Genomic DNA, 20,419 nt, shown 5'->3' with positions numbered 1-20,419 from the left:
CCAGTGATTTAGTAGTAGAAAATAGTGCGAAATAGGATTAAAGGTTAAATAGTGGGTGCAGTTATGTGAATAGACACAAATACGGACAAACTGTAAGTAGTTAGAGGATAATTTATACTAATAAAGACTGACTTCCATGAACAATAGCAATAGACTAAAGATAAGAGCGCGCGTACATAGACACGTAAGTGACGTAGTTAATCACAAACGGTGACGATAACGAACAATCGATTACACTTTGTTTACAAATACCGCATTTATCACATACATATACAAACAATTTTACTAACAAAATGGAAGGTATATTGGAGAAAATCAGTACCCAATTAGATGAGTTAAATAAAAGAACGGGGCGCATCGAGGGTAAGATGGATGAGTGTCAACGCCAGCTTGTAGAAATAAAAAAGGAAAACGCGAATCTCAAACAAGAAAATGAGCAGCTCAAACGAATCCTAAAGCAGCAAAGTTCAAGAATGGACTACCTTGAGAAAGAAAGTAAAAGAAATAATTTGGTGGTGTATGGAATATCCGAAAAGGAAAATGAGACCGTTTGCAACTAAAAGAAACAACGCAGAAAATTTTAAGAGACATCGATATGAATACTACGACGGGAGAGACAGAAATACAACAAGTCTATAGAATAGGGGCAAAACATCTGAATAAAGTTAGGCCAGTATTCATCAAACTGGCCCAGTACGAAACCAAAATAGAAATACTGAAAAAGGCGAAAAACCTAAAAGGTACAAACATATACATACACGAAGATTTTCCAAAACACGTATTAGAGGAGAGGAAAGTATTAGCAACCCATTTAAGAACAGCAAGAGAGTCCGGTCATCGCGCATACCTGAAATACAACAAGCTCATTGTCAACGGAGAGGAGTATGGCGTAGAAGACATCACAAGCGCAGATGAGCAAGAGGACGAAGTTAACGAAGTACGGAAAAAACCAAGAACGAGAACCATTAGTCAAAGGTCACCCCAACCCACGTATTCCAAGAAGGCGTCTAGTATGGGTTGCTTACCAAAAAACTAACAGGCATACAACAGATCAGAACAAAGACGACGACAAATGCGTGGAAAAGGACAGCAAAAGAAACAACACAGAACCATACAAAATCGGAAATATGGAAACTTGGTACTTGGAACATACGAGCAATTAATGGAAAAGAGCACGAGCTAATTGAAGAATTTGAGAAGGCGGAGTTAGATGTACTGGCAGTGTCCAAAACAAAAAAGAAGGGACAAGGAGTCGTAGAAATGGAAAATGGGCACATGCTAATCTATAGCGGAGTGGAAGAAAGTACGCGAGCCAAGGGAGGAGTGGGATGCATATTACACAGAAATTTGACGAAATTAGTACACAGATGGGAAGGGTGGTCTGAAAGAATATTGGAAATCGAGCTGAAAGACCAGAAAGGGCCAATAACCACAATCATCAGTGTATATGGTCCGAATGAAGACGAGAAAGCTGAAAAGAAAGATGAGTTCTGGGAAGAATTAAACAAAGTAACGGAAAATGCTAGAGGGAAGCTGTATATAGCTGGCGACTTCAACAGTAGGGTAGGCAAGAAAGACAGCAAATACAAAACGGTACTAGGGGAACATGGAGAAGAAATACGAAACAATAACGGCAATAGACTATTAGACTTTTGCACTTACAATGGGCTAATTATTACAAACTCGTTTTTCAAACATCGCGACATTCACAAATTCACTAGAGTGCAGAGAACAAGGCAAGAAGAGTCCATCATTGATTACATACTAGCAGAAATAGACAACAGAAGAAACATAAACGACACAAGAGTTTCGAGAAGAGCAGAAATAAATAGTGACCACTATTTGGTAGTATCCAAGATAAAAGGAAAGATCGGAGCAAAACAGGGAGAAGGAGGGAGGAAACAAGAAATACCAGTAGCAGAAACAATTAAATCGTACAAACTAAAAGAACAAAGGTTTGCAGAAGAATTCACTAGGCTACTAGAAGCTGAAATAGAAAGACAAAGTTGCGGGTCTGTGGATAGCAGGGTTGAAGGGATGTGGACAACCTTCAAATGCTTGGTGCTAAGGATAGCAAAGCAGGTATGCGGAACTTGTAGAACAGTCAAGAACAAGAAACAGACAGCTTGGTGGAATGAAGAAATAAAGGAACAAGTAAGAAATAAGAAAAGAAAATGGAAAAAATATTTGAGTACCAGAACTATCGCGGATTACATGGAATATAAACAACAACGTGAAAGAGTCAAAAGATTAGTCATAGATGCTAAACAGAGAGCTTGGACGGATTTTGGTGAGAAAATAGAGGAAGAAAGTAAAGGCAATCAGAAACTCTTTTTTAAGATGATCAAAACGTTAAGAAAAGGAAAAACCAGAAATACAGTATCAATTAGAAGCAGAGAAGGAGAGATATTAACAACAGACGAAAACATAATGAACAGATGGAAAGAATATTTTCAAGAATTGTTAGAAGAGGCACAAGAAGACTCCGAAGAATTTCCAAGGGCAGTAGGAGAACAGGATGAAGAGGAAAATCTTATCACACTAAACGAAATGATGGAGGCGATACGCAAAATAAAACTAGGAAAGGCACCTGGACATGACAAGATAACGGGAGATATGTTAAAAAACTTAGGAGTAAAGGCAGACAAATGCTGTTGGATATATTTAATAAAGCGTTCAACGAAGAAACGGTACCAACAGATTGGGACGAGGGATTAGTAGTACCAATATTTAAGAAAGGAGACCCACACGACTGCGGCAATTACCGGGGTATAACACTTCTAAGTACGACTCTAAAATTATACGAGCGTATTTTAGAGAGAAGGTTAAGAACGATAATCGAAACAACTCTAAGCGAGCCACAAAGCGGATTCAGACCAGGCCGAAGTGTCCAAGACCACATATTCACCATAAAGCAAATTATTCAAAAGACGGCACAAAAGAAAAGTAATGCATGTTTCGCCTTTATAGACTTAGAAAAAGCGTTTGATAAGGTGCCTCGCAAGAAAGTGTGGAAAATTTTGTATGAGAACGCATAAATGGAAAACTAATAAGAGTAGTACAAAGTTTATACCAGAATAGTAAGAATCGTGTCATAAAAGGAAATCTAAAATCAGAAAGCTTTACGACCAAAGCAGGATTGCGGCAGGGAGGAGTCATGAGTCCCCTATTATTCACCATATTTATGGACAACATTATCAAACAGTGTCAAAAAAAGATAAATAAAAAACTACACGTCGGATACAAAAACATGACAAGAATAGAGATTGCAGCATGTGCATTCGCAGACGATATTGTAATTACTGCCAAAAACCAAAAGGACCTTCAAGACAACTTGGACGTTTGGAATAAAATTCTAGCAGAAAATGGAATGAAAATTAATAAAAACAAGACAAAAGTAATGTCAATAGCACAAGAACCACACGAGTTACATATTTACATCGAAGAAGAAAAACTTGAACAGGTGACACACTACACCTACCTTGGCGTACAAATCGACGACAGAGGAAACGAAGAAGGAGAAATTAATGAAAGAATTCAAAAAGCGGCAAGAATGTATTATGCACTAAATAAGAATTTTATTAGCAAGAAAGAAGTATCCAGGAAAACAAAGATGATGGTGTACAAGGTAATATTAGACCAATTCTGACGTATGGCAGCGAATCATGGACGTTAGGGAGAAAAGAACTAGGTAAAATACAGACAATCGACATGAAATATCTGCGAAGAGTGAAGGGAATCACAAGAAGAGACCACATACGGAATGAAGATGTAAGAAAAGAGTTGCAAGTACAGTCGATAACAGAATTCATAGCGAGCAAACAGTTGAGTTGGTGGGGCCACCTGCAGAGAATGAGCGATGGGAGACAAGTTAAGCAAATATGGGAAGCGAAAATCCAACACAAGAGAGGAAGAGGTCGACCAAGGCAGACGTGGGAAGATACGGTTGGAAAGACATTAAAGAAAAGAGGAAAATCCTGGACTGAAGCGAGAAACCTGGCAAGAGACAGAAAGGAGTGGACAAGATTCGTACATGACAGTGTATAAAATGTATTGTATAGTAATGTAATGTATTTCACCGTACACCTAACGGTAGAACGGTGTCCCGACTATTATATATATATATTTAAATATCTTCATAAATAAAAAAGTTAGCATTGCACATGCGTTAAACCAAATTTTTGACACTGCGCATGCGCAAAACCAAATTTTGCAACTGGTGTAAGATTTTCATTTATTCCAAGTGCCTATGTATCAAATTTCATTTAAATACTTTCATAAATAAAAAAGTTTGCAATTCGGTTTATCGAGATGCGTAAAGGGCACCTGTGAATTTTGAATCCATTCGACTCAACTTTTGGCATTGCGTATTATATGGCTAAAGCTATGCCCATATTGAATTTCATGCAATTGAGTTCATAACTAACGGAGATGTCAAAGCGATCGGACATTTCTAAACAAAGATATCGTTCACACGGACAGATAGAGGGACAGACAGACAAAGGAACAGACGGACAGACCAACAGGCATACGACAGTGCACAAAAAAGTAGTGTATATCAAAGTTGTGTAGAATTTTATAGTCTACAATTTCTGATTGATAACCTATGAACCTATAAAAAGATATGATTGAAAAACTAAAAAATCAACCAAATTTCTTGGGTTTTAAGAGTGGTACGGGGGAAGCACAAGGGGTGGGAGGTCGAAAACTTGGGTTCTTAACCACCAGATATTCTTTCATGACAAGCAAAAAAATTGGAACTACTTTTCGTTTTGCAGGAAATGGTCCATTTTCAGTCTCTATTTCCTGGACGACAGTGTCTAGGGAAAGCATTATCCAAAAAGAAAGAGTTGAAACAATTTTGAAATTATCAAAATTAGTTTTATACCTTTAAGTCCATTTTCTCACCCATGTATTTTGAACCGACGCGACGGACGGACGGACAGGCACAGCAAAATTATGAACTCGTTAGGAGCTCGTTAATAAGCGTCATAATATGCATTCAAGCGTTTCATATAAACGTTCCATATAAACTTTGAAATTAGCACCCTATAAGTGTTTTCAACGCTAAAATCATTTCTGCGAAGCAGAGTTGGACTGGGTCACTGGGTCAACTGGGTCACCTGGGTCACTGAATTAAACTGGGTCACTGGGTCTCTGGGTCACGTCATACTCTTTTCAGTTAGACCCAGTGACCCAGTTTGACCCAGTGACCCAGTTTGACCCAGTGACCCAAACCCAGTTTGACCCAGTGACCCAGTTTGACCCAGCGACCCAATTTCACCCGGGGACCCAATTCGACCCAGTAACCTAGTTTGATCGAATAACGCAGTTAAGTCAGTGCCCTCGGTTCAAGTGTACAGATTATGAAATAAATGAGATGCTGGTTTGTTGAAAATAATACTCGATTGCTTGACAACTGCCATTTCTGTGATGTTTGCTTTAATACTGCCGTAAAAAACTTTCCATGTCCCGAATTGTATTAGAATAATGTTATTTCTAAACAGTTCCCTCCTTCATTTCTTTGTTTCAGGGCTTACCAGTTTGCTTACAGGTGTTCATTCACATTTAATTTTCTTCTACTAGTTAGCTTAATCCAAATAAATCTTTTCTCTAAATACTTTCATTGACTACTTGACTACAAACTATAAACAAATGCATTTGATTTTTTTAGGTATTAGTTCTCTTGAATGAAATTGGGCTACGTGCTTGTTGGCGAATATTATTGAGGAAGTTTTTTTTTAAATTAAAAGTTACTTGAAATTGTTTTGGATGATACCTAACAAGAATTTAATTACTGGGTCACCGGGTCAAGATGGGTCACTAAGTAAAGCTGGGTCAAGATGGGTCACTGGGTCAAGCTGGGTCACCGGGTCAAGCTGGGTCACCGGGTCAAACTGGGTCACCGGGTCACGCTGGGTCACCGGGTCAACTGGGTCACCGGGTCACTGGGTCAGTAAACTAACTGCGTCACCGGGTCACTGGGTCACTCTATGCTTGACCCAGTCCAACTCTGCTGCGAAGTGCCTGCATGTTTGTATGATCAAATTAAATATAATTAGTTCAGTCGATGACTACAAAAGTCTGCATAGAAGTAGAACGCACACATAATATGTTAGATTCAGAAGCAACGTTTTGAAAACGTCGACACGTTTTACATGGAAATATTCGATGGAAATCTATTTGCGGGTCGGTAGGTAAAACTTACGACAATCCAACATTATCCAACTACGTGCTAAATTAATATTAATAAATTCGTTGTAGCAAAAATTCAACCCTCCAAGCTTCCAAATCCTCTTCGCTTAAAAGTGTTTACAAATTAGCTCTACAGGTTCTTTTCAATGCAATGTTGACGGATTTTCCCATTTAGCCTTGTTTACTTGTGTAGTCCTCATTTAAATGATATTATCTAATTTAAAAGACACCAGCTTGACACTAATTAATGCAGTAAGTTTTCATTGGGATTAGTTGAACTAATAACGACCCTTATTGATATATATGTTTCCTTTGAACTTATGTAATATCCTGTTACGTGTAGCTGAGGATTAATAGTAAGAGGTATGTTAGGGGATTACGGCGAGGATTTAATGATACGGGCATAAAATAATTTTGTGTCGGTGAACTTGAAACTTTCCCAGCTTTAATATTACCTCAGAATTTATACAATTTTCTACAGTACAGCATCCATAAATTACGTAGAGTACATCTCTTTGTCAATTACAGAGTCTACCAAATGTAAATTTTGTAATGACATACTAATTCTGTACTTATTTGAATAATGTAAAATAAGCTCGGAGCTCTCCTTTCTAACTTACGTTTAAATTATCTTCCCAAATTAATGATTAAATACAAAGGTATTACGGAATTATAACAAAATGAAACAGCGTTACTTTATTATTGCAATTTTATCTACAGAATGTTCTCTAATTAGTGTCAAAGCTACATACAGTGCGAGTCTCTTAACTTGGAATAAATTTAGTAAATCCATTGTTTAAAAAACAATGGTAAATCATAGTTTTTTTTTCTGAAATTTGCTCGGACACGTCGATTAGTATTAAGTTGTGCTCTTTTCAGATATGATGACAATTTTGTATGGCTATTCCTTAACGGCGTGTACATTATTTGAACAAGAGAAAAAAGAAAGAAAAGGAAGTAGGCTATAGTATATTAAATATGGAGAACGGTAAGGGATTTTTACCGTTCGAAGACAATTGTTTGGAGGAGGAGCGAAGCGACGACTCCAATTATTGTCTGAGAACGGTAACCCTTAACGTTCGACGTGCTTATAACATTTTTTGCGCGATCGAAATTAAAATTATGCAACCAATATAAATATGCACTAAGAAATTAACGAGCAGAATAAATCGAAATGATCGAAGTGGTAGGTATGGTGTCAATCTCTAGGTAACCAGTTTATTTCTCAAAATTGAAATTAATAATTTCATAAAAAGGTGCATGTGTCTGATGTAGTTTACTACCTTTGTACTTCCTTTATGACTTTATGAGCGTCTTGCTATAGGAAACAACAGCACAAATTGTACGTTTAATGTACCTAACAATAATTAAAGATTAAATGTAATGTAAGACTGTTGATTTTTAAAAAGGCGTCGGTAAGTATTTTTGCTGTTCTGTTTTTAGATCGGTAAGTAATTTTGGCGTCGTCGTAATCATAGCAACTGGTAAATTCTACGTACTGTCATGGAAACACCCATGGTAAATAGTCAGAAATGACCGATCGCGCAAAAAATATATTGTTGTTCACAGGTAACGACCCCGGTTCCTATTGTAAGGACATCCCAGTGGGCAGGATGGTCGAATGTAGGACACCCCGACGAGAAGTTATTCTGACGAACCGCCGCTGCTCTAGCGAGGACCACCTGAGCCAGTAGTGACGCGTTAGGTTTTACGACTATCTAAGGATAAGGATGTCCATATTATCACGTACCAGTCGATTATTGAATCTTTCAGGGCGAGCACGCATTTTCGTTTTATTTGAGATATATCTTACACATGGCGAATCTCCCAACTAGGTACCAATAGAAAATATTACCACCGTATGACCACACGGTATGGAGTCACTGTAACTCGGTATACACTAGTGCTATAAAGTCACTGTAATTACCCGTATAAAGTACTTTTCACTCAATGGTACAAAGCAGGGGTCGGCATCCTGCGGCTCTTTTGATATAAAGTTGCGGCTCTCCGTATTTATCTAAAAAATATGAGTTCATTTGTTCGAAATTCACCTTTTTAATTATCTTAATTGTTTACGAAATCAAAAGTACACTTGCAGCAAATAATTATCTAATTTGTGACACTTGTTTGCTTTTTGGTATTCTTTTGATTTTATATTATAGCAGCCTACTCCGATTACTATAAACACGTCATTAATTAATGAGTAGGTACTGTTGTGAAAAATATTGAATAACATCAAAACTGCGGGGTTTAAGCACAGGGCACCTTATAAACATTAAAGAGAACATAAAAGACAATCGAATAGCGAAATAAAATAGTGGTAGTTCCATTTGAAAAAGAATAGTTAATAGCACAACAAATGGCATTGAAACAAGTAAAAATATGCAGGATATGTTCTATTTAAAAAGATCAGTTATTTATTGACATCGTAAAAATGGAACACCCTGTACATTCAAAAATAATTTCTGTAGATCCGCACCCACCAATATTTTTTTACCAGGTATCACCTATGTAGGAAAAACCGACGCACTGTTGCAGGACCCTGTATATAGCCAAAAACTATAATATTGAATGAAAAATTTTTTGTGGAAACTAGGAAATTTTGTAAATTGTAATTTTCGGCTCTTCCGTTTTAATAGGTTGCCGACTCCTGGTATAAAGTCATACTCTCTACAATTGGGTATAAACTCCCTAATCTAGGGACTTTAATTGGGTAATAAAGTCACTGTAATTGGGTACACTTAAAAGCGCCCTCTATTGATCAGCAGTATAAATATGTACTTTTCAAATATGTTAATGAGGTTCAGTAAAATTACGCTTCCTGATGTCACTCCAAAAAGTTTAAAGCCCTAGAGTTTGCACAATTCCTAAGCATAATTTTACCGAACCTGGCATCTTAAGAATAGATTGAGAATTATGAATATTGAAAAGATCCCAACAGTTTTTCAACGAAAATTTTATTTTTGGCTTTTTAGTGCAGATTAGGTATCTGTGTTCTGTTGACGAAAAGTGTTTGTTTAAACGTTTTTATTTTTCCTTTTTGGTATTTTATATTCGTCACTATACAGCCAAAAAGAATTTCCTCGTGTGTGGACGTGGAAGAAAGAATTTACGGGCGTACCGCTAATAGTTTCCGCTCACACAACGAGTCGAGTCAGTGAGCCGACATTGGCTCACACACACCCTCACCCCCTCTCTCCCGCACCCACACACACAAACAAACAAACAAGAAAGTAACCATAGAAAAGTGTTTTAATAAGCAGAAGGCGAGGCAAGCGAAAATTTGTCGAACGCTAAATCAATATTATCTTTGAATAAATATTTTCAAAGAGTTTACAGCCTTTTTGTTTCCGTACGTGAGAACGATAACATATGAACATATTCTCATACATTATGCAATGCCGAAATGTAGTAGTACCTAATTCTAGAATTACCTACTCATTATTCATAAATCAATATCAGTCGTTCTAGAAAAATTAAGTAGGAATGCCAAATATTTAGAAAATGAGCACCCTGTTTCGCATTACATAATACGTGAGAACATTTTCGTGTTGTTCTTATCTTCAAAAAATTTAAATATTGCTAAAATTTTACTTTAAAATTTATAGAAGGGAAGCCATTATATATCAAGGCAAGGCTTTCTTTACAGTACGCATCTGAAAGTTTTAATGTTTTCATACCGTAAATATCACGCAGTATAAATCGCTCTGTACTTGTATGATTAAACATTGTTTAAAACCTTGATTAGAAGCGATATTAAATAACTAGTCTGCGCAATATTAAACAAGATATGAAGAATCGCATACGATTTTCAGTTGAGGAATTTTTTGACGCTTCATTCGGCTCATATTAATAGCACCACTTATAGCAGTTATCCTTGAACTCGTAGAAATCGATTGGCAGAGGTTTGGCATCGCCGTCTCTTTTCGTTCTCGAGTTAGACAAGGAACAGACGGACAGACAGACGGACAAAACCATCAAGAGGGGAATTTCTTTCGGAAAATTGCCCTAAAAGAGGAGCGCAGACCGTTAGTGATACATCACAGAGGGGAGAGGGCTGAATGTGTGTTATGTTTATGACAAAGTGAGAGAGTCGCTAGCGCATTCTGATTATCTCTTCCGATTGTTTCATCGGCTAGGACTTGAAAAATGTACTTTGTCAAAAAAATTACAGAACACGCTAACTCTTTGATAATCAAGCAGACATGTTTATTTTCAATTCCATTTCACGATAACAAAAATAATGTAGGACATCTATGAGTAGTAATTAAATTTATCGTTCCGCACTTCCAAGCGAAGGGTAGTATTTCATTATAACCGGTGAAAATAACGGACAGATTAATGCTACACAGATAAAAGTGCTTATGTGGGTAGATATTTCAAATATTTGTGTGATAATACGCACTCAATCTGTATCGAAGGAAGGTATATCATTTTACTCTTCGTTTGCAGAAGATTAAGTAACCTATTACAAATTGAATAGTTACATAATATATGAACAAAGAATAACTATCATATTATTCGTTTTGTTTACTTCTTCATTCATAATTTCAGGATTGTATTTTGTATTGCTTTATTTCTATACATAGAGATGGAACGCTTTAAGGGCAGGATACAAATTAAAAAATTGAACCATTTCTGAAATTAGACAACCAACATTAATAGTTCAGCTATTAAATATCAGAGGTCGCAGCATGTTTTAAAATCCCATAGATATTATATTATAGATACAGCCGTGCGCCAACATAGTTTAAAAAGACGTACATCTACTACCATCACTTTCGGCAAATCAATTACTAAGCGCTATAATATCCTTTATATAGGTACCGTGAGCATGGAAGACAAGATTCGCATTATTTATTATAACTGTCAATCAAATTGTTAGCACCATGGGCGTAGCCAGGTTTTAGATTCGGAGGGGGTTCAAGTAAATAAAACGACAAAGAGTGCATAAAATAACGTCAATATGTATGTGAATAAAATTAAAGCACAGAAACTGCAACTGTATTGCGCTCCTCTTTTCTTATTAATGTATGAATATAACATTACTGTAATTAATGTTTTGAACATTTCGGGGGGGGGGGGTTGAACACCGAAAACCCCCCCTTGGCTACGCCCATGGTTAGCACATATCACACACAAAATTATCAGATTACTTTACAACATAAATAAACACACAAATAACCTAACTTTATAACGTAACAAAACAACCATCGGGTGCAATGCAAAAGGTAAAAATAATGTCACAAAAATTACGTTATAACCAGTAACTAACCGATAAATAAAGGGGAAATTTTCGTGAAGAATGCAAAAGGTCTCTAATATTGCACGGATTCTCCTTTGCAATCATGATACAAACGCACTGCATCAACATCATATACCTAGGCCAAAATGATAATAGGAAACGAATTCACTTCCTGACTTAATCTCCGTTACCATTATTATGCCTAAAACCATGCAATTAAAATTAAAATGTTGAACATAAACTTTACTTACTTAGGTTTTTTTTGTTATTCTGCAAGCCATGTAATAAAACAATTTCAGGAATAACAATTACGGACGCGTCTATCGTTATGGCAAGCACTATACATATTATGATATTTGTATTCAATTGATAACGCAATAATTACATAATATTTAGTGAAAAAACCGCTCATCATGTTTAGGGCGAATATTTTTAGTTAAGATTTGACTTCGCACGATCGCGAAATGTGTCAACTGTCACATGATTTATCGGACGCTCTAAGTTTGTTGTTTTAAGCGTCCGATTCGCGTACGACATAGTGGTTAATGCAATAAAAAGAGATAGACCATGTTTCTTCTTGGTTAGAAAGTAATGGAGAGATGTACAAATTTCTTTAATATGTTTTTTAAAAATCGACGTACGTTTGTTAAGGATGGCTGTATCTAGGTACAGTGACTTTATAGAGACAGTGGCGACAACAGGGTATCTCGTTTTTGATTGGTCGTTGGTTCCGGTCGCCATATTGGAGCTAAATTCCAAACTGGCCAATAGAAAGCTTTCAAAACGACGCGGTGCACTCCGTGCTATAATTATTAATTATACTGTTTTGACAGTGTCACCTGTAATTGTCACGGCTTCATGTTACTAGTTTACACTTTGCTTCTTGCATTTGCTTTATTTTACGTTTTCCGTCTCCAGTTTTATATAAACTCGATTTTTAAAGACGCATATAGTTTGGATTTATTACGATATTATAAGGTATGTAATTCGCTTAGTGTTTTTAGATGTAAAACTGTGCCTAACCTTACGACTGGTAATTGATGTAAATTTTTTTTCAGGAGCCCTAAATACCTAATGAGTTTAGATAGAAAACTGGTTAGAGAAGCAGCTTATCCGAAATTTAGCAGCAAATTCATTTGTGATCGTAAATACGTTTGAATTGGTTTCATGTTTGCTGGAGCACATGGAATATTGATCGCTTGTACTCCGTGGACTAGATCAACGTGTTTTGTCTTCCATTTAAGAGACTAAAGAAATACTTTTAAGTCCGGAAGGAGCAACACGCGACAGGGGACAAGAAGTGACAGAAGACACTGAAATGTCAAACACAATTTAATGATTATTTATATATACATTTTGGATATTGCACCATATTTCATACTTATTATACTGTTTTCCATATACCCATACCTTTTTGAATTTGGGAGGCATGTGTTTTCCCATAGGTTGTTCTGCAAAGCTTTAAACGATCATTTCTGCGCCGTTCGTTTTGAACAAGAATCTTTACTTAAATGAAACTGACATTTATTATTCTACGCTCACAATTTGACATGACAAGGTATATTGATCTTACAATCAATTTTTTAGCTCCAATATGGCGGATTATGATAAGTTGTCGCCACTGTCCTTATAAAGTCACTGTATATCTAGGTATTTATATATCTATGGTTGCAATTTGTCAGTGGTTCTCATGAATTGCATGCCGTCTTTAATATTGCAGCGGAGATAAAGAAGTATGGAAACGGAATGCTGGCAGAAAATTCTAGTGCCATTAAATAAATCCATCCTTTTATTCTTATAAAAGTTGACATTTTCCGAAACAATTCGATTTAGATTTAGAAGTGATAATCGTTTGAATTTCACGCAAAATAAAATTTTTTTGAAGTTGGTACGAGCTGATAAGCATGTATTTAATTACATAGGTGTGGGTATCATCATTCGAAATTGTTTAATTATTAATAAGTTATTGCTTCTATTTTACAGCAAATGATTAATTGACATTAGAAAGGTCCCGTTGTCGCATATTGCATTATTTTGACTATAAAAATGATACAAAATGGAAAAATTAAAAAAACGCAAATCAAATACCACACAATTAACGGCGGAACTGGTTTCTTAAATGACATTTTCAGTTTTTCGGAGAAATCTCAGTTATTTTCTCAGATTTTTCAAAAATTTCAATTGCTTTTTTAAGTCACAAAAAGCGGCAACTATGCCTCCATCTACCCACCGTTGCGGAGGCCCGAGATCCCAATGGTGAACCACGAATTTGAACCACCCATGCACAGAGATTTATTGTGCACAGCAAAAGAATATCGGAATACTTAGAATGTCGATTAAATAGGAGAAAATGTGTTCATGTCAAAGGCAAATTGGATCGCGCTATTGTTTGGTTTGGATAGTCTAAACTGTTTCCTTTAAAAGTCGATAATATATTCGTTATGATGAGCATAATATTTATGTAATGAAAGCATAATCAACCTTTTATGGCGTACGTCGCCTCCCATAAAAGCAAGCGATGCGATGCTTGAACTACATAAATAACTTGATGCACGAATGAAGGTATTTTATCAAAAATCACGAGAAAAAACAAACCGTTCCACCCACCTACCTGGCTTATATCAAAAGTGCCAATCTTCGACATTCGCAACGAAATTGTAGATGTCATAACGATAAATTTGATTATCATCTGGTCAAGCGAACAATATGGTCACAGATTAACTACAAAATCTGTGAATATGGTGAAGCTTGTAGAACAACTAAAATAGGAATATATTTTTAATTACTGCGAATCGAAGAGGTCAAAACAAATTGATTCTTCTATTTATATCTAGCGCCTTTGAAACTTAAGGATGTTTACAGTCCAGTCGAGGGATAAATTAAAAAAATTTGAAACTTCGAGGTTTGAAATTGGACCAACAATTTCCTTTGGCCATTCCTCTTAAACATATCCAAAAACCCGATATGTGGAGGGTGCGCAAGAAAGCCCATTAAATTTTCTACCTAGCTTCAACCATTAGGGAGTGTATGTACATAGAGACCTATAATCAGAAAAAATCCAGGAAGTTTCCGAGGTGAGAAAATCGCTTCTAAAGATTTTTCTTAGTTCCAGTGTTTTCATCAATGTGTATTACCTTTATGATCAATTACTACCTATAGTTCTTACAGTCACACCTTGGTCCGCACCCAGTCTTACACGAGCAAAATATCATGTTCAATATATGTATAGAGTAAGGTTGTGGCAGGGTTCAAGGTGCGGACCGGTTCCAGCACTGAAGATACTTTTTTCCACCCCCATTTCTTTGAATGCAAAGAATTCCCCACCCACAAGTGGATCTGCTGGTAAAACCTCTTAACATGCTGCATCCTCGGCTGCATCACTGTAGCTTCAGTTGAGGGAAAGATGGGACGCGACGTCTGATTTGATTTTCCTGGCTTCGCGCTGGAACCAAATCAGTTAAGAGGAAGTGCGTCAGTGGCATGAGCAATTGTTGACAACTCAAATTTTTGTGTATCTGCATAAGATGATCAAAAACCCGACCTATTCATTAAACGTATCAGGTTTTTGGATCCTGATCCTGAACTGATGGTGCGAAACCGAACTGCGTTTATTATGGCGTGAGCTGTTGAGGTGACCTTTATTTGGGATTTTTTTGTCTCGGCAGTATTTCTTTGTTGAAAACAGAATGTCTAATAACTTTAGCAGTGTTTCAGGAATGTCTCTATTAATATGATTAAAAAATGTGTCATCGGGAGGGTACGTCGGAGTGACCAACCACAGACTGTATACTTCATTTCTTATACATATAATGTATTACCAGAATAACGTCATATAGCATCGAATAATAAATATTCAATGGTCATAGTAACATAGGCTATGATCGACATGTATTTTTTTTATTAGAGTGGTCACATCTTAGTGATTCGGTAATTTAGCCAACATGTCACGTTTGCACGCTCGATAAGTCTCATATTGGCTGAGTTACGGATTTGTCCACGAAATCTTATTCCAGGGAAGCGCAGGCTGAAATTTAAAGGCAATTGAATCTACGATACTGTTCGCTGATTCGTTCGACACCAAACCGACCATACTTAAAACCTTATTACAATAGCCCGTCTAAAAGCAGGGCCGTAGTCAGTGCCGGTTTAGGAACATTTTCTCCCCTAGGCACAGCCCTTTAAGCGCCCACCCGACACCTAAAAAAATGCTTTATTAAAAAATTAGTCTTTAATAGAAAATAAATGAAATAGTATAATTTCACGAAAAATACATTATTTGCGTTTTTAGATAACAAAAAATAATAATTTTTTAAAACTGAATCGAAAAAGGCATTTTATAATAATAAAAAAATCATAGTTCTCTAAAACATTTTTTTTCTAGCCTTTTGTGAAGCAAATTTTTCATAATACTTAATTGAATAAAACGGAATTTTGTTTTTTTTCGAAGGATGTGAACTTTTTTTAGCGCATTTTTGCAAAAATTTTTTTTGGTAAAAAGTAGCTTTTAATCTTTTAATCTGGCAGTAAATGCGCGCCCGTAGAAAAACGCTTGTAAAAAGACAAGGAGTGTACATGTAACTATCGGGGCCGTGTAATTAAGAACGTTAGGGATGGGGCTACCAGATTTGTAGTCGACGACATCTGGACGCCATCCCCGAGCGTATTATACTAACCTGGAGATTTTTCAGTTTTTATATATCTTCTTCTACAGTTTTTCTCCGATTGTTTTCAAATTGGTGTCGTCGGGAAGATCTTGTCAACGCGCACAACTCCTGCGTGGCGAAATTTAGTTTTTTTTTCCTAGGGGCGAAATAAACCACCTTTTGCGCGGCGCGCTTCGAGGGGTAGTCGACTTTGGGCGCCCAAAAGTTTCTTACAGCGCGAATCGCGGTCTCTCTTTCTCGTGTCACTAATAGAAGGTCGAGCTATGTGAAGTACCCAAAAGTTTAATACGATTTTATGCCGGCATTTTAGCGAAATCTACCAAAATGTGAATTACGAATGAACGGGACGTCGGAACTGTGTATCGACAAAGGGAATGTGGTAACTCCCGACGAGATCTTACTGATGGTGGAGTCGAAACTTCAAACGCGAATTGCGAGTGCACGGTAAGTGAGAAAATGGTACCGACAAAGTGAACGTGGTAGCTTTCGGCAAGATCTTATTGATGGTGGAGTCAATATTGGCTAATAAAACACTGATCTGCCACACAAAAATGCGCTGAAGTCCCTTCGATCTCACACGAGGACTTTGATCATTTTTTTTGCTTAAGGGTCACCAAATTTCATCTTAGGATCTTTCATCAGAGATATTTTTCTCTTACGTGCCATAGCTTTGATTATACCAAAATACCTTATATTCAATTTTCACGTGAGTGCTTTAGAAGTTACAGTCAGACTCATTTGCTTTATAAGTTTACATTTATAATTAAATAATTAATAAAAATGTCGTTCTTAAATGTAGTAAAGCGTTCTTTTGTCAAGATTTTATTAGATATTATTATAAGAAAAGTAGTAATCTATCCAAAACCAAATTTTTGTCCGAAAGACACTCTCGTGAAAATTGAAAAATTAAGTGTTATATTTAAAATGCAATATAGAAATCCATAGTAAACTCTTTATTTATAAAAATCTAAAAATACCATTTGACCCCTACGTTGAAAACAAATTCCTCTTATTAGAAAACTAAAAGAGTTATCCCACAAGTGGTTTCAATTGATTCGGCTTTAAATTTAACTTTACCCCAATTTGACATTAGCTTTTAACATAAGAGATCCCATCGTCAGGCGCTAATGTAATACCTACTTATCTAAAATCGAACCATCTATGGCAGCTTTTAGACCCATGCAAAGATATAATGACTAGAAACATTTTCGTAACATTTTTAAGCGACATTAAACCCTGAATGGTATTATGGTAATCCATTCGTAATATTACCTAATGCGACTTTTCAGCAAGTGAGGGCGTAGTAACCAATATTTCTTCATTTTGTGTGGAAGCAGCGGCTGAAAACGGTTTTCCGGCGCACCGACGTATTTTATCCAAAATTTTTTTTCAGTATGAACATTAACTTCATGTTTTCGACGATAATCATGGTCAAAGTGGGTGCCAATCACAATATTCAAACTTAATTCTTTTACGTTTCTTAGATTTTAATCCATTTCGTTTATCAGGATACAATGACAACGGCAAGTGTTACTAATGTAATGACTATGCACACACCAGAAGCACGTTTGAAAAGGAAATAAAGTTTAATGAAAACTAAAAAGCGTTTAATAGCAAAGATGAGTATATGATCTTTGTTAGTAGTGACACGATATACCATATACAGAATGATAACACCAAAATGAGTAGGCTGGTGGCTGTTGTAATATAATAATAAACGTGTAAAAAAATATAGAAAACGAGCTCCTGGGTATGGCTATAGCATGTGTAAAACCAAATTTTGAACATCGTGTCAGTATTGCTTTTATTTAAAGTGTATATGTATGAAATTTCATTTAATTGGCACTGCACATCATGCACAAAACCAAATTTTAAAACTGGCTACATTTGCTTTTATTCCAAATGACTATGTATCAAATTTCATTTAAATGCTTTCGTAAATAGGAAAGTTTGCAATTCGGTTTATAAGTGGTCGAGCTGCGAAAAGGGCACTGTGAATGTTGATCGATTAGGCTCAATGTTTGGAATTACGTTTTATATGGCTAACGCTATACGCATATTGAATTTCATGTAATTCGGCTCACGGAGATGTTAAAAGGGCCTTCCTTATTTTTTGGGCTACATTGTCAATTCACGACCTCCGATCTACAAATTTGATAAAGAATCCACCTACAAAATTTCATCGTAATCGGTCCATTCGTTATCGAGATATCGTGTTAACGGACAGATGGACAGTCACCGCAAAATTATAAACTGGCTAGGAGCTCGTTAATAATCATTATCTGTACTAAAGATCATATGTTGCAAGGTTTGCAATCTGCAGAACTCAATGATATTAATTTACTATACAAGGCATACATAATGCATAAAATAAGTAAAAAGTAAAAGTATAAATTGTGCACAACTCTTGTGTAGATAAAGCGCATTTTTAATCCGAAATAGCTTTTGTTTTTACATCACCAATGGATATATTTCTTGCAAACGTCTCAATCGCCCTTTGCGAGAACCCTCCGACAATCCGTCCTTGAGGTATAAGGGAATATACCCGATCACGATAAGAGGTCGAGGAGGAGGACTATGGTTGGTAGAAATTAATTCCTTTCGTTGAGACCTTTCATTGGAGTACCATGAGGGATAAAACTAGTTCCACTTCCCCTCCACCCCGTACTTTGATAAGAGGACAGAAAGAAGGACAGCAGTTGGTAGAAAACGGTTCCTTTCGTTGAGACCTTTAATTAGAATACAATGAGAGATAGAATTAGTCCCCCCCCCCCCTCAGGCCCCGTCGCTTACTAATCTAGCTACTGCAAACAATTCCAGGACTCTAAGACCATTCCCCTAGAAGTAGTTCGAAAGGGCAGAAGTGGGTACCGACGGACGGACGGACAAAACGCAAACAATAGCACATTTTTTTTAATTCTTAAAAAATGCAGTAAAAAGTGTGCACGCTCCGTCAACAAGATATTTACATAGGATGTTTGTGATGAAACTAAACTGTTTATTATAACAGGAAACGATACAAATTTTACATTCTACACAGGAATACAGATCTGAAATTTTGTTGGCAGACTATAGTCACACGTTGCCCCTAAAATGAGGTCATCTCATTCACGTACAGGAAATAACGAATACACTATTTTTTCTACAGCTTCATTTGAACATTTTAATACCAGTATTTCTACATTATCTCAGCTTATGGCTTACACCTGTACAGCTGTTGTATTCACCCACCTGTCAAGGGATCTACAAGCAAATATTTTAGTGTATAAAAACGATTTATTGTCAGGGGTGGTGTTCTACATGAATAAATTTCGTTTTGAGATTACCCTCAGCACCTGGATACACCTAAGCTATATTGTTGATCGTAGTGCGTACGTAACTATCCACAAATGGAAACAGTATTCAATGAAGCATCACTTCAACCCATTCTCATATTAGGAACCATCTGAACAATAATGATTACAATATGCGTGACATGCATGCGTTATTTCTTCTGTAAAAATTTACATACGCAACACGCGTGGTTTATGTGGACACGTCTCTTTGAAGCGCTCGAAATTTCCTACCGTGTAATTGTACTTAATTAACGATATGTATCACGGATTTTATGAATTAATTTAAAATATAAAAACTGCCATAATCCTTATCCCGTATGCATTATTAAAGAGCGAACTTTCGTGGATAATCGAAAATGCTTTTTGATAAATTTTTTATTTTGTGTATTTAAGTACCTTTTTCTTCGCCGAGTGGATTAACAACCCAGTCTGTATGACGTGGCTTTAGCTTTACGTATACCTACTTTCCAAAGGATTATTTGAGATAAACCAACAAAATGATTTATGAACTGTATCTATTATTGCCTATTTTTTTCCATCGTATTTATTTGTTGATGGGCTATTGCTAAAATGAAATTAACAAATAATACATTCTGGATTTATATTTAAATCAACTCATTGTCGACCTGCAAGTTGCTTCCGATAACAGAATCAGGCGAGTCTGTAATAATGAAAAAACGTTTATTCAAATAAGTAGATTAACCTACCTAGTACATTAATTTTAGCATTGGAATTTATGGAAATGCTTATGTTTTGTATGGGTATGAATTTACCAGGTTTGCCGAGTAGAAAAGAAGACAGTGGTGTCGCGTCTAGTGTTGATTGTACCGTACTCGACTGCAATCGGTAGCTTCAGAAAAAGTCGCGGATACTGTCGATACGGTACTTACTTAACAGTGCGCAGGGGCTTTGTTAATTCGAATTTAAAATTCTCGTACATCGCCCGTTATAGTATTACAAGCATGTTACGCCGCTTATTA

This window comes from Photinus pyralis, unplaced genomic scaffold, assembly GCF_008802855.1.
Source record: "Photinus pyralis isolate 1611_PpyrPB1 unplaced genomic scaffold, Ppyr1.3 Ppyr1.4_LG2, whole genome shotgun sequence".
Taxonomy (NCBI): domain Eukaryota; kingdom Metazoa; phylum Arthropoda; class Insecta; order Coleoptera; family Lampyridae; genus Photinus; species Photinus pyralis.
Note: the sequence above shows the minus strand (reverse complement) of the source record.